Genomic DNA, 15767 nt, shown 5'->3' with positions numbered 1-15767 from the left:
TGACGTCCTTAACAGTATATAAATAAATAATAAATATACAGTTCGTAATAATGAACTTACCTCAAAGTTTGTGCATTCTAAAATTCTTAATATGGACTTTGTCGAAATGTGGTTTAATATTGAAATGACGAGTAGAAATAAATTGGATGGGACACAGTAAACAAGCATTCTTTCGTCTTCAACAACAAAATAATCATATTCCCATTCCCTTTGGAAGTAGTATTTCTTCATGGGTTTAGATTTTGCCATGTTTCAGTTCTCTTTAAACTACAATATGCATATTGTGTGTGTGTGTGTGTATACGTTACAATGTTGAATGACAGCATTAACATCCGGTCATATAGCTATCACTCACTTATCAACGTACCATTTGTTTATCGTCCTATTACTAATAAAACCAATTAAGACCAGTAATGCAAGTTTTGTAAAAACAGGAATTAAAACTTTATTAATGCACAAAAAATCACAATGAATTCTTCAAATAAAGTAATTAATTGTTTTGTTGTCTGCATCATATATTTCGGACTTAATTCATTTTAGTGGAATACAGCACGGAAAGACAAAAAGTGAACTTAATCGGTTTTACTAGTAAGAGGACGATATATACATAGGTAGACCTTCTTACATTATATGCACACATGCATTTTTAAATTTATTTTAAATGTCTTTTAACTTATTTATTTCTCTCATTCATTTTTCCCTTACTTTCTAAAGATATGTTTTTTTTTTTATTTTAGTAGGCTATTTAACGGTGCTTTATCAACATCGTAGGTTATTTAGCGTCTGAATGAGATGAAGGTGATAATGCCGGTGAAATGAGTCCGGGGTCCCACACTGAAAGTTACCCAGCATTTGCTCATATTGGGTTGAGGTAAAACCCTGGAAAAAACCTCAATCAGGTAACTTGCCTCGACCAACCCGGGCCACCTGGTTTCGCGGCCAGACGTGCTAGCCGTTACTCCACAGGTGTGGATTCTAAAGATATGTTCCTAAGGATTTTATTACTTGTTCATTTGTAATTCTTGATGGCGTATTGTATACCTGCCGCCGCGAGAATAAATGTTGATGTAGCTGAGCGTAACTAGAACGCCATGACCTCACTGGTAGAAAAGGTGAGTGGGATAAGAAGGGGTAGTAAGGCAACCGCTCTGAGGAGATACAGTTCTGCAGGTCTGCACTAAATGAACTTGTGGACTGTAATTCGAACTACCAGAAAATTCAACTTGTCTTAAAAGAAATGCGTCATGATCAGGCTTAGGTTCCGAGACAACTTAAGAATGAAGTGAAGTTAACAGTGCGACGGAGTACAGATGGAGTGAGGTGTCGCAGTAAATTTTGTGTACCTGTGCGCTAGTGTAAAATCCAGTTCGTGATCAGAGGTACAGTATTGTTCCGTCTCTCCCTACGAAACGAACTCAGGCCATCACAATGCATTTTCAGTTCATAGTGTACAGTTTTTTTTTTCGAACTAATTGCAAGTATGTACCATATGGTTTTTCATTGTAACGCTAACGCCTTCAATGTCGCCGAGGGACATGAAAACTTGTGAGGTATGTATCCTATTTCATTTTCCACAGTCACTAGATTGTACTATTAACAGTAGAATATACAGAAGCACATTTATGTCGTTGTTTACATTCAAAGCATATCTGTCTACTATGTTCAAGGAACTCTATAGTCAAGTTGTGCGTACATTGCTTGCTAAAGTTTCTTAGATACTAAGGCTGGTCATGATTTACATACCAAATAGCAGCGCATACAAACGAAGACAACACATACCTCTTCCTTTAAATCACAGTCTGAAAATTCCAGTTCTGATAATTCTTGTGTAGTAATTGACTTGCACTAAAGAACTGCAAACTCATTTTTTAATTAACATTTTGTGCTCCAAATATTTGTAAAATGGAATGATCACCAAATTCTCCATAATTTGAGCATTCCATGTCAAATCAACCAAAAAGTGCACTTATCAATTTCACTCTTACACATCTGATTAGTGTAATATATGTAGCTAATCGGCGATGTATGCAATGCAGGGGGAAAGAGACTGGCTACCCTACCCCATTATCTCCTGTCCTAGTTGCCTTTTTGGTATCTGTCTTCGGACTTTGAGTAAACAACAAATGTTAACCAAATTAAAAATTCTCATTATATCTGTAAAGTGATTTCCAATTTTTTTGCGGATTTTTTTTACATGTTGTTTCATAGGTATTGCCTATCAAAATGTATCAACATTTTAAAAAAAGTGACAAGTGCGTTTTACTTGTATCCCATCAAAATAGAGAGCTGGCAAATGTGTCATTTCAAAGATCTGAAAATGGGTGTCAATATGGTATACGAGATAATGTGATAGAGTTAGTTACAAAGGCAACCCCATTTTTCAGATAATCCACTTTTTTTTCGAAAAGTAACTTTTTTTTGGTCAAATCCTGCAAATTTCAAAATGGGATCTCACCGGGATCACACGGAGTTGCCGTTACCTTTTAGAACTTTATTTGTGTCTGTGTTCGTATTTTTCCTTGCAATCCAAATATTCTAATTCGTAAATATATGACACAATTTGAACTATAGGTAAAGAGAAAACAAATATGCATTTACATATAAATTGCAGCCCTGTTCATTACGTAGTGAGATATTTGGAGAAGGAAGACGACATCTCATTTTTGGACACTGTTTTACTTCGGATAATTAGAAAGGAGAAGATAAAAAATATTGGTACTGTAGTAAGATTGAAAAAAAAATGACAGACTGCTTTAAAAGAATATAAAAAATGGTAAAAACAAACAGAACTGAGTATCCGTATTTTTCAATTAACCGTTCCTTCCCTACACTACATTACGACGGATAATTTAGTTTCTACTGTGAAAGGATTTAACTCTAGCTTGTATTGTCCTTATTCTATTAAGGATACTCAAGCAACAGTAGCTTTTCTAAAGAGTTGTCTTTGCTCCATGCCGACCACATAACTGAAATTCCGTTAACCCTTAAATTGGCAATACTTCATTTCTCACACTAGTTTATTAAACCGTGTCGGACTGTAAAGAAAACAACTATCGCAATGTCCATATTTTATATGTTGTGCAACATTATAGTATTGCGAAATTTATTTTACGCTCGGCCATGCCGAAATGACTGCAGTAATTATACACCTGGTAGCAGCCCTTTAATAGACCTCATTAAAGTACACCTATTCATTAAAGTTCAGGTGTTCCACCAATCAGAAAATACCATTATACTGTAGCAATATGAAAGCGCAAGTACCGTATCGATTATTCTCGGATATGTAATCGAAAGACAACTAGTTCTGTTACTATAATAATTAGCGTTAATTGTAAATAATATTCAAATAAATTCAATTTGTCATCTCGTTTTTCAATGTCTACTTCAATTTCAAGGTTATATCAAGATTAATGTTTATTTTACTCTCTAGATTATATCAAGGTCAATGTCGACATTTGTTTGTCGGAAAAAATCAATACTTTCGCGTCTGCGCATATCTCACAATTTACGAGGTATTGCACAAGGTCAGTTCCGCTCCTCAGTCAGATAAAAATAGCATGAATACTTATGAATAATTTCAAGTTAGAAATATGGTCGATCAAAAAAAGTCGTATGAAATTTGACTATAATGGTAATTAAGACGCTCGTATGAAAATTATGAAACGAGCGCAAGCGAGTTTCATAAACATACTCGCGTCTTAATTACTACCATTATAGGCTCGTTGCATAATGTACTATTTTTTTCTATTGTTCTATTAAAATTATAGCATATAGCTTATTAACATGTCGTATCCTATGTGATACATTGCCAATTTAAGGGTTACGGAATTTTAGTCATGTGGCCGACATGGAGCAAAGACAACTCTTTAGAAAAGCTTAGTGTAACCACAAGACAAAGATTCAAGCCCAGGTGTTCTTAAGCCCAGTTCTTCTTTCAAAGAACTGGAACCCCTGATCGCTTATGTAGGCCTACTATCGCTTTCACAATTTCCCATGATCGCAAAATATGCACAAATTAAATCGTACTTAAACAAAACACCAAACAAAACTGAATCTCTTTTGACATTCAACTAATATAATTAAAAACGTTATCCCTGTAGTACAGATTGAAACAAGCACTGTTTCCCCAGTTTAACAGGTACAGCTTGTTACAGTAATGCAATTCTATTGTAACACAACTCAGTAAATGACAGCCTTTCCAATTATATGAATTAGTTTAATGCATTAACACCAACTTTGAACCACCGGACAATAACGTTTTACATGTTACACACTTCAAAAAGTTTTGATTTTTTCGATGAAAGTTAAAAGAGATGAACAAAATTAAAGAGAGGAGATTTACTTTTTTTAAACACTGTAATTTATTCTAATTTTAGCTATCATAAATGAAAGGAAACTTGTCATCACTAACCTAAAACCGTTAGTAGTTTTGATTCAATATGTGAAATATTAAACTCGGTAAAGTTTGAGGAAATAAAATTCTCCACTTTTCTACAGATGTGGTATTCAAATTGTGTGTGTGTAGAGTAAAGGTTGGTAAATTGTGATACTAATAATATTATGATAGTTCTTTTCGAAAATTTCTTACAATTTTACTGAGCGAGAGGAAGATCGTTTCTTTGCGTCAACGTATTAAGAGAATGTTCGTGGACAAGTTTCTGCACAAAACCGGTTCTTCTCTCGCTCAGTAAAATTGTAAAAAATTCTCAAACAGTACTATCATATTATTATTAGTAGCAAAATATTACCAATCTTTACCCTATACGAAAATAATCACACTCTTCAAGATTTAATTTTAAATTAGTTTCAGGTGAAATTTTGATTTTAAGAAATGTGTGGTTTACTTTTTCATGTTACATCGAATCCTTAAAAATATCTTGAATTATCTAAATACTACATAATAGTACATTATGCAACGAGCCTATAATGGTAGTAATTAAGACGCTCGTTTCATAATTTTCATACGAGCGTCTTAATTACCATTATAGGAAAGTTTCATACGACTTTTTATGTTCGACCATATTTCTAACTTGAAATTATTCATAAGTATTCATATTATTCTTATCTGACTGGAGAGCGGAAGTGACCTTGTGCAATATCTCGTAAATTGTAAGATGTGCGCAGACGCGAAAGTATTGATTTTTTCCGAGGAACAAATGTCATTGACCTTGATATAATCTAGAGAGTAAAATGAACATTAATCTTGATATAACCTGGAAATTGATTTAGAAATTGAAAAACGAGATGACAAATTGAATTTATTTGAATATTATTAACAATTAACGCTAATTATTATAATAACAGAACATAACCTTCTGCGACAGTATTGGATTTCCAGCCTCCGTGACGTTTCGCTAGTTGTCTTTCGATTGCATATCCGAGAATAATCGATACTTGCGCTTTCATATTGCTTTCTGATTGGTGGAAAATCTGAACTTTAATGAATAGGTGTACTTTAATGAGGTCCATTGAAGTGCTGCTACCAAGTGTATAATTACTACATTTCGGCATGGTCGAGCATAAAATATATTTCTCACATTTTCTGTCACTATTCATTGTACTCGTAATATTTTTTTTAGATAGATGTGTATTTATTCATCAGTTATCCACTGCAGAAGATTAGCTGTTATCCTATTAAGTAACATACCATTATAGGAGAGAAGATTCTTCTGAAAATCAGTTTCACACGTCACCTTCCTACCCTCAACACTATGGCGTGGACACTTAACACACTGAGTGTAAGGGAAGCACTGACCCTTTATACAAAGTTAAATATACACTGACGAGGGGAAAACACATTACTAAATTCAGTTCACGGTCAACGGATATGTCGTCATACATCTGACATGAGCCCTAATAATGCTACAGTAATGAAACAATTGACGGATTCATACAAGCTCCAAATAGTATTACACATTTTCTTAGTTTTCTTCCTCAAAACGTTGTTGAGACAAATATGTTAGGGCAGCGGTGACCAAAACTCGAACGGCAGTGATTACGCGCGAGAGACAGTTCAAGAAGTAAGGAGACAGGGTAGAGGTACATGCTTGAAACTACAACCAGTGGTGGTTCGTGCACTAACATTGATTTCTTCATCGACCCCTCGAATAAAAGTAGCAGGCTTTGCTGTATCAGTAATGTCACTACTGTCATCAAGAACCGATAAAAAATATATACGAATTTTCTTGCTTTTTTTTTTTTAAATATTCCTCAATGACAACACAATGAGAAATTTTCTGAATTATCTTCTGGATATTTAGTCGAGATATGAGCATTTTTTTTTTTTCAAAATTAATTAACAATTTTCATTGGACAAATTATTTCAGCCACCTTCATCATTACGCTTTTATAAAACTCTCCTTCGTTGGAAGGCTTAAGAGAACGAGCTATTTCGTTCGCCACTAGATAGCTGGCTTCCTTACATTTATTTATGTCATCTTTCTCTTCATGACGATGATTTAAGGCTGACTTCAGTTCTTGGAGCTTAATAGCTCGTTTCATTACTACACTAGCATGTAATATTCAACGAGTTTCTCTGTATTATTATTATTATTATTATTATTATTATTATTATTATTATTATTATTATTATTATTATTATTATTGTTGTTGTTATTATTATTCAATCATAACCCATCACCGTAAAAACAGCTTGTTACGAAACCTAACAATAAACATTAAATCCAGACGTTTGAGATGGGCAGGGCATGTAGCACGCATGGGCGAATCCAGAAATGCATATAGAATGTTAGTTGGGAGGCCAGAGGGGAAAAGACTTTGGGGAGGCCGAGACGTAGATAGGAAGATAATATTAAAATCGATTTGAGGGAGGTGGGATATGATGACAGAGACTGGATTAATCTTGCTCAGGATAGGGACCAATGGCGGGCTTATGTGAGGACGGCAATGAACCTCCGGGTTCCTTAAAAGCCAGTAAGTAAGTAAGTATTATTAAATCATAACTAGTAAATAACTGATAACAGTCATCAAAAATTAAAAAAAAGTAATTAAAATGGATATATAACGTAGTAATTATTTTATCATTCAAGGGAAGATGTAGGCCTATATATTAAGGGACGTATATAAGAATTATGGTTACAATTTGTGAATAATAATAATAATAATAATAATAATAATAATAATAATAATAATAATAATAATAATACCTGTTATGTCTGTTTATTCAGCGTAATGCTCTGTAATGTCGCTTCTATATACTACTACTAATTGAACCGTTAGACAAAGCAACATGTTAATTTTCTCCGACAGAACAGCGAATAAATTTCTCTTCCCATTCTGAACGAAACCTTCTGTTCCTGCTACAGAGACAGAGGGTTTGTAGAGCGACATGGTACCGACACTGCTTACCTTCAGTACGTGAGCGAGACAGAGAGCAATGTACAGGAAACTCCCCTTACCAGTATGAATGTCTTTGATTACACGATGTATTGTCTTCGAGATATTTTGGAAATCGGAGAATGCAGTAGATGCATACAGCATTGCATATGATAAGACAGATGAAGATAAGAAGTTATTAACTCCAACCATGTTTTGAGGTTAATATCTCTTTCGTTTCCGAACTAAACTAGTGTGCAAATTAATTGGGACAAGGTCATTGGCGTGACTAAGGCTACATTTGCTCATATTGGACTAAAACCTGAACTAGAAAACTTGCCCCGACCGGGATGAACCTGGGCCACCTGGTTTCGCGGTCAGACGCGCTAATTGTTACTCAATAGGTGTGGAAATTTGTCTATCCGTGAACCGCATTCTTCATTCTATATAATACTAGCCGTACCCGTGCGCTCCGCTGCACCCGTTAGAAATAAATATAAAGTAATTACATAATTAAAATAGGACATTTGATCCAGGGAACATTCGTGTTTGATAGAAGGATAAATCGTTTAATATGTTACTTAATTTAAATTGTATTTAAATAATTAAAATGCGATCATTTTGGTCCAGAGAGCACTCATTTGGTGCAATGACAATTCCTTTAACATGTTTCTTAATTGTTATTACATGCAACCATAATTTAATGAACATTGACTATACTTTAATGTCTATACTTTATTTTACTTGCTATATGTTTCCATTGAATTATGGTGATATCTTAATTTTAACCCTTCTTTTCTACGTATTCAGTAAATGGCGTTTGGCCCACTATGGTTCTGAATCCTTCAAATAACTTAAATTAGGCCTATATTATATAATATTACATATTATATTATATTATATTATATTATATTATATTATATTATATTATATTATATTATATTATATTATATTATATTATATTATATTACATTACATTATATTATATCAGAAGTTACTGTAATAACATTATAGCATTATGTCCATCTAGAGAAACTACACTTTCCAATGGTGAAATAATAATTAATTATACAAACCGGTTAATTTAGCTTCCGATATTACTTCATACAAACACAGAAACATTCTCTGTAGGCTATCTTTCATAGCTTTCGATTGTTGCTGTCCAAGGCCCCTTATGTACGAAGTCATATGTTTTTTATTTCATTATACGGCCTTAGATGGCAGTTATTTTAATTTTAAAACTCATTTATCTCATTAAATATCAGTCCTATCAAAATTTTTCAAGGAATAAAACTTATCGCAAATTATTTTTAAAGAACGTTTGTTATGTATCATTTTTCACAAAAATCAGTAATAAGCGAGATATTTCGATTTATTTAATTCAGGCCCCCTTATAACCTCCCTTTTAAGTCATGTATTTTGAATGCCATATAGCCTAAAATCTAAGGTACAACGAACTTAATTTATATTCCAGTTTTCATCGAAATCCGTTCAGCCATTATCGCGTGAAAAGGTAACAAACATACAGACAGACATAGGAACAAAAATTTCAAAAAAGCGATTTTCGGTTTCAGGGTGGTTAATTATATATGTTAGGACCAATTATTTTTGGAAAATCGAAAATTACCAGAAAAATTTCGGCTAAAGATTTATTATTAGTATAGATTATTTCTACTGAAATACAAGTAAAAAACAATTTCTGGGGACAATGTTTAAAATGTTACAACTATTCATCTAGCACCCACGCTACAATAATGTGTGCTCCAACGCACTAAGCCGTGTGAGAGATGCTACGACTTGAATCCCGTCATGGAAGAGTGACGGGCAGACAACTGACATGTAGCAACAATATTTCATTTCCTATTGCACAGATATTCATTATACTTCAATTTCCTACTGGTAATTGTGCTGCATTCACCGGTCCAGCGTATACCGGAGTGACAGTTTAATCTCAGACCCCAACCTCTTCATTAATAATACCAAGTAATACTACTGTATAATCGACTTTAACATATAAGCAAACTATGAGCAGGTTCAGCTTATACGTTATAGCGTTAACAAAGAATTTTCAGGTAGCAAAGCACTGTTTGGTGTGTTAAAATCTAAATTCTATGATTCTCAATCTGTTTTCAGTGTTTTATTAGCACGTTCAGTTTTAAGAACTGAGACATTGGGTGGAGTCAATACAATAGTAGTACATGCTGTTATTTCCAGTTTTTAAGTAAATACTTGCAGTCTAGTGATAAAATATATATCATTGTGTACTAGCAACCCTAAGTGAATTACATACTCTTGAGTAGGGCTAGGATTTTCATGAAATTGCGTCTTTTTTCTATTAAGCCAGAAACATAGCTGCTTTAGTATTTATATGTTATGCGATAAACTGAGTGTTTTAAGACGTATTTGTTAGGGCATTTTTTTTTTGCATTTTTTGCCTGTTTCGGCTCATAAGAGCATTTTTTGTTTTATTCGGTCATTTTTTTCGGTAATTTGGTCATTTTGCAATTTTGGCCATAAATCCCCATTATTCATGTAAAATAATGTTTATATCCATTGATATTTTCTCCACATATTTTGTCCATTAATACCCATTATTTTGTATAATATTTTAATCGTTTTTCTACACAAATATTATCATTTTAACGTAGTACACCCCATGTAATGGATCAGTCAAATCACCCCTTCAATATAGACTCCTCTATCGGTATGGCATAGTTGCGCCCCGCGGTCAATTGGGAGGCCTAGGCATGGCATAGTTGCGCCCCGAAGAAATCAGGTAGCAGATGGGACATGGCATAGTTGCGCCCCGAAGAAATCAGGTAGCAGATGGGACATGGCATAGTTGCGCCCCGAAGAAATCAGGTAGCAGATGGGACATGGCATAGTTGCGCCCCGAAGAAATCAGGTAGCAGATGGGACATGGCATAGTTGCGCCCCGAAGAAATCAGGTAGCAGATGGGACATGGCATAGTTGCGCCCCGAAGAAATCAGGTAGCAGATGGGACATGGCATAGTTGCGCCCCGAAGAAATCAGGTAGCAGATGGGACATGGCATAGTTGCGCCCCGAAGAAATCAGGTAGCAGATGGAACATGGCATAGTTGCGCCCCGAAGAAATCAGGTAGCAGAATGGATATGACATAGTTGCGCCCCGATGGGCATAGTACACACGAAAGTTATTGTCATAAAATAAATAAATTACTTAAAAATATTACAGTGATAGCTGCATTAAAATCAGGCAGGCCTAGCATATGATCAATTTTGCTATTTAAAATAACACCTTTTTTATTGATCACACACAATAAATGAACTGCATTTTTTGTTTCTACATCGATATCTTAACCCTACGGTACAGGGTTTCGAAAATTGAAACTTAGAACCATTGTGAATTATTAACTCTTTACCCTTTTCACTAAACTTAACATTCATTTTAAATTAACCTCACTATACGCCACAGACGGTGTGAAAATCACTAATAAAATGTCAAGACTGCTAAGGCCCCATATTCCAATGGCTCACTTATTTGAATATGTCAGTTAATAAAGTACTGCCAACTTCATGGTGTTCATTTTAACGGTAGACTATTGATAATCACTGCATAAACAGTAGAAAAACAGTTAATAAAGTACTGTCAACTTCATTGTGTTCATTATAATAAATATTAAATCGAATAAGAAATCAATAAGGTTGGTTGATTATGAGATTGGAGTTTCCGTAGTGTCTTTTTCTCTACCTATTTCATCGGGGCGCAACTATGCCATGCTCCTTTCTCTACCTGATGGGAACGGGACGCAACTATGCCCACAAAACAGGGACCTTTTTTATCTGCTGTATCTTCTCTGACCTTGGGGCGCAACTATGCCCTGCTCCTCCTCTATACCTGCTAATTCCGGATAAGAGTGGCCTTGTGGTGGACTACATGGAAACTGCATCAGGTAAAATAATTAAAGTGTACTGCTGTACTTAGAAAAAATTATTTAAAATTATATAAACTTAAATGTTGGTACTAGAATTTAATTTAATTACTAGTCTACATATCAAGTAGTACAAAACCTCTTCCTACTAATCCAATTAAGTAAGATCAATTTTAGGGCATTTTTAAGGGCATTTTTTAAGATTTTTAGGTCATAAATACATTGTTTTTAGGACATTTTTTCATGATTTATAGGTCATCAAAATCCTAGCCCTACTCATGATTTTGATAATTGCTTATAATATTGGTGACCTTGATTATTATTACTATTACTATTATTATTATTATTATTATTATTATTATTATTATTATTATTATTACAGAACTGCACGCATTGTTTTCTTCACCTGACATAATTAGGAACATTAAATCCAGACGTTTGAGATGGGCAGGGCATGTAGCACGTATGGGCGAATCCAGAAATGCATATAGAGTGTTAGTTGGGAGGCCGGAGGGAAAAAGACCTTTAGGGAGGCCGAGACATAGATGGGAAGATAATATTAAAATGGATTTGAGGGAGGTGGGATATGATGATAGAGAATGGATTAATTTTGCTCAGGATAGGGACCAATGGCGGGCTTATGTGAAGGCGGCAATGAACCTCCGGGTTCCTTAAAAGCCAGTAAGTAAGTAAGTAAGTATTATTATTATTATTATTATTATTATTATTATTATCATCATCACTACACCAGAATCAGTAGTAATATTTCACAAAACGACGCTCTGAACTGTAACGAAATTCAACGTCGAAACTTAGGCCTAATATGGATAAAAAAATCAGCATACATTTCGCCTGCGCCCCCTCTCTGAGACAGAATTCATTTAACATAAGTGTCATAAATATATAACATGATATCCATATCTTTAGTTGTCTTCTGAAGAAGGCCATGCGAAGGGTTTCCTACAGTTTGTTAATAATGACTTACTCATTAGCATTCTTCAAATCAAAAAATAATAAATGTAGGTCGGCATTCAAATATGCACAGACAAATTTGTAGTACTCTTTAAATTCTGAGAAAAACAAACGGATGTGGTTTAATCAAAGAATTCCTAACAAACTCATGTCGATTTCAGGACCCATTTTCCGTCTTGCTATTCCAAGAAATGTTCCAAAAATACATTTCTTTAGAACCGGGCTTCTTTTGATACAGGAGCTCGAACACACAAATTACAAAGATCCTTGGAACAGAAAAGCTTTTGCTTTTAAAATGAGCCTCTGACATGTTTACGGCATTCCGTTTTTTTTTTACATACATAAAAGAAACTTTTTAAGGCAGGACAGTTTTTAATGAAGGAGAAAGTTTTCGTCTAGTTTTGTGAACCCTCTACAACGGAATGGGTGCGCTTGTTAGAACGGAAAACCCTGCAGGACATTGTTCACATGTGGTTGTAGTCCGAGAACCTGCATTTCACAATGAAGGCAGGCAGGCAGACATAGTCGACTGGACGACCCAGGGGTGGGAAGACACCCTCTCTTCAAAAGCATTCCACTTGGCTTAACTGTTTTCCCTGCTGTCAGAATGTAGCATGCACTATAGAAGGCAAGAATACGAAAATCAAACGGTGTTCGAGAAGAATTGCATATTTATTTTACGAGTCATTCATTTACTGTTCTGCCCAAGGGCAGGTCTTTCACTGCAAACCCAGCTTTCTCCTATCTTTCCTATTTTCTGCCTTCCTCTTCTTTTCCTCATATGATCCATAGGCCTGTATCTTAATGTCGTCTATAATCAGATATCTTCTTCTACCCCGAACTCTTCTCCTGTTCACCATTCCTTCCAGTGAATCCTTCAGTAGGCAGTCTCTTCTCAGCCAGTGATCCAACCAGTTTCTATTCGTCTTCCTGATCAGTTTCAGCATCATTCTTTCTTCACCTCTCTTTTCAACACAGCTTCATTTCTTATTCTGTCTGTCCACTTCACACGTTCCATTCTTCTCCATATCTACATTTCATATCCTTCTATTTGCTTCTCTTTACTTCGTCGTAATGTCCACGTTTCTGCCCCATAACTCACATATTGTTAATGCGTCCACGGTTGGGAAGTTACGCGTAAGAAAATAGTTTCTACACGGCGCCTAAAATGCATAATATCTTCCATAAATTTAAAATGTTCAAAACTTGCTGTAATACATTAAAGTGTTAAATTGTTACTCGAGTTCACAGACTACCACGGTGTATTACTTCATTCGAGCTCTCCATATTAAGTCCTTATTTCTTCTATCCTTATAAACGACACGCCGACACCTACAATGTTTCCGCGTGTTGCATAACTATTCGCAGCGTCGGCACAGATCCCAGAATTTAAATAGCCATCAAAGGCTGCCAATGATTTTCATAATGTGCATTTTGTCATTGTGTTTCTCACGAATCCGACCGACATGTTTTTTCCTTTATATATATTTGCCGAGCTACTTATATCACTGAATAGTGTCTTTGTGCGTATTGCTGATTTTATTTATTTTTCTTTATCCACTGAACGAAGTTGTCCTCGTCATAGATGTCAATACTAAAGAGAAAACATAAAGTTCGTTGTCCTTTCGTTTATTATTATTATTATTATTATTATTATTATTATTATTATTATTATTATTATTATTATTATTATTAATTTAATCTGGTGGAGTTAAGACCATCAGGTCTTCTCTACTGTACTAACAGAATAGTAATAAAACATGTAGAAAGAAGAAGTAAATAAGGAATAGAAATAAACGGTCTCTAGACACTTTCCCAGACGCGGCACCTTTGACTTTTACTCCTACATTATTCGTCATAATATTGTGATGTGATAGTCTAGAAATAATTAAAAGAATGGAACGACATAATCGCCTTCAGTTCACAGCATAATTCCAAAACGTCCAGTGACAGTTCCTAATCACTGATTTTCAAATTACTAAGGTCCTTTATTAGAAATAAAAGTTGAAGGCGTAATGTCGTAGACAGGAAGACCTTTGCATAGCAAGTATGTCAAATATCTTTTAGTCCCACAAAATTTGAAAATAAAACTATGCAAAATATTCATTTTGTGTTCAAGTCAATTCAATTCAATTCAATTTATTTGGCCATTAGACATACAGTTTTAGGCTTCGTCAGAATACATTGAAAAACATATAAATACATTAAAAAAACACTAATAAAAGAAACAGTAAAATTTAAATAATACATAGCACCCACCTGGAATTTCTGAGTAACAGAGGTAGTTTATATGCATAGTAGTTTTGTACATATGTCCCTTTGTATTTGTATACACAAAATATAAGTGTAATAATACATTTTTGAGTTATATTAAGCAAAATAGTCATTCTTTATCAATTATGTCCAACAGTTTTAGTAAATAATCGCTATGATGACTTTACAGTAATATGCAAGAAAAGGTTGCTCATATGCCCACAGGGCCATTTTCGACCCACAGTTAAATGGGCACTAATGTTTATGTAAGCAGAGATTTTACACTGTTATTCTCTTACTATGACCAAAAGAAGCAACATTTGTGAAAATGAAGACTTTTTTCAAAAACATGAAATAATTTGAAACTTTTAAATTAAAGAAAACTAACTAAATTGCAATTAAACTTATTTATTAAAATACAATTTCATACAAATTTGTGTTGCAAAAGTCAGCAACAGAATAAAAAGGATTATTTAATAGCCAATTGTAAAATCTAGTTTTGAAGCTATTGATTGGTAATTTATAATATTCACTGGGGAGCTTATTATATAATTTCATCCCCATAATTAAAAAGTCTGTGTTGCTCTTGTGTAATCTACAATATGGAATATTAATTTGTTCACTATTTATAATTTCACGATCATGTATATTGGCCACTAATGAGTAACTGTCGATATTTTGTCGAGTGTAAAGTACTAGATCATATATATACAAATTTATGATTGTTAAAATCCGTCATTGTCTGAAAAGTGGCCAACAATGTTCCAGATAGTTTGATTTACATAAAATTTTAATGCCTTTCTTTTGTAATATCAAGACGCTTCCAATTTTCGTTCCATTTCCCCAGAAAATTAGGGCATATCGGATTATCGAGTGAAAGAAAGAAAAGTAGGTATATCTTAAATAATTCTGAGAAACGCAAGTTTCGATAGTAAGTAATTAAGAACACAACAACACAAAATCTTAAAGCACATAGAAGAGTATGTAATTTATTAATTTTTTCCTTGAAAATAATTTATTACACAGCATATAAAATCGAGTTAAATATTAGTTTTACTACGCGAAATAAATTACGCATAATAATTTAAGTAAACTATGTATCATGTAATTTACGCGGCCAACCCTGAACAAAACACAATAGGCTATCTTTGTCTTAATCTTGTTTTGCAGCGATTTAGGGTTTCCCAAAAACGGAAAATAAGTGTGTCTAAAATGCATCATGTTCGGAACGCGTTTGACCCCAATAATTGTTTCGATTAGGGAGCTATTATTAGTTATTGCGCTTGAAATTTTG

At 34.1% G+C, this 15767-nt stretch overlaps 1 protein-coding gene across 2 annotated transcripts in view; it reads right to left on the bottom strand.

Annotated features, from left to right (window-relative positions):
- The window catches only part of LOC138716251 (cyclic GMP-AMP phosphodiesterase SMPDL3A), a 1162941-nt gene that overhangs the window by 1020171 nt on the left and 127003 nt on the right, over positions 1-15767 (bottom strand). Inside the window, exon 1 of one of the 2 annotated variants that reach the window (XM_069849110.1) lies at positions 5648-5749. The exons of the other annotated variant lie outside the window; for it this stretch is intronic. The gene's annotated coding sequence lies outside the window, so the exon portion shown is untranslated. Of the gene's footprint in view, positions 1-5647; positions 5750-15767 lie in introns of those variants that run through there. 2 annotated transcript variants of the gene reach the window in all.

Source organism: Periplaneta americana, chromosome 16, assembly GCF_040183065.1.
Source record: "Periplaneta americana isolate PAMFEO1 chromosome 16, P.americana_PAMFEO1_priV1, whole genome shotgun sequence".
NCBI lineage: Eukaryota > Metazoa > Arthropoda > Insecta > Blattodea > Blattidae > Periplaneta > Periplaneta americana.
Note: the sequence above shows the minus strand (reverse complement) of the source record. Positions and strands in the feature narration are given on the sequence as shown.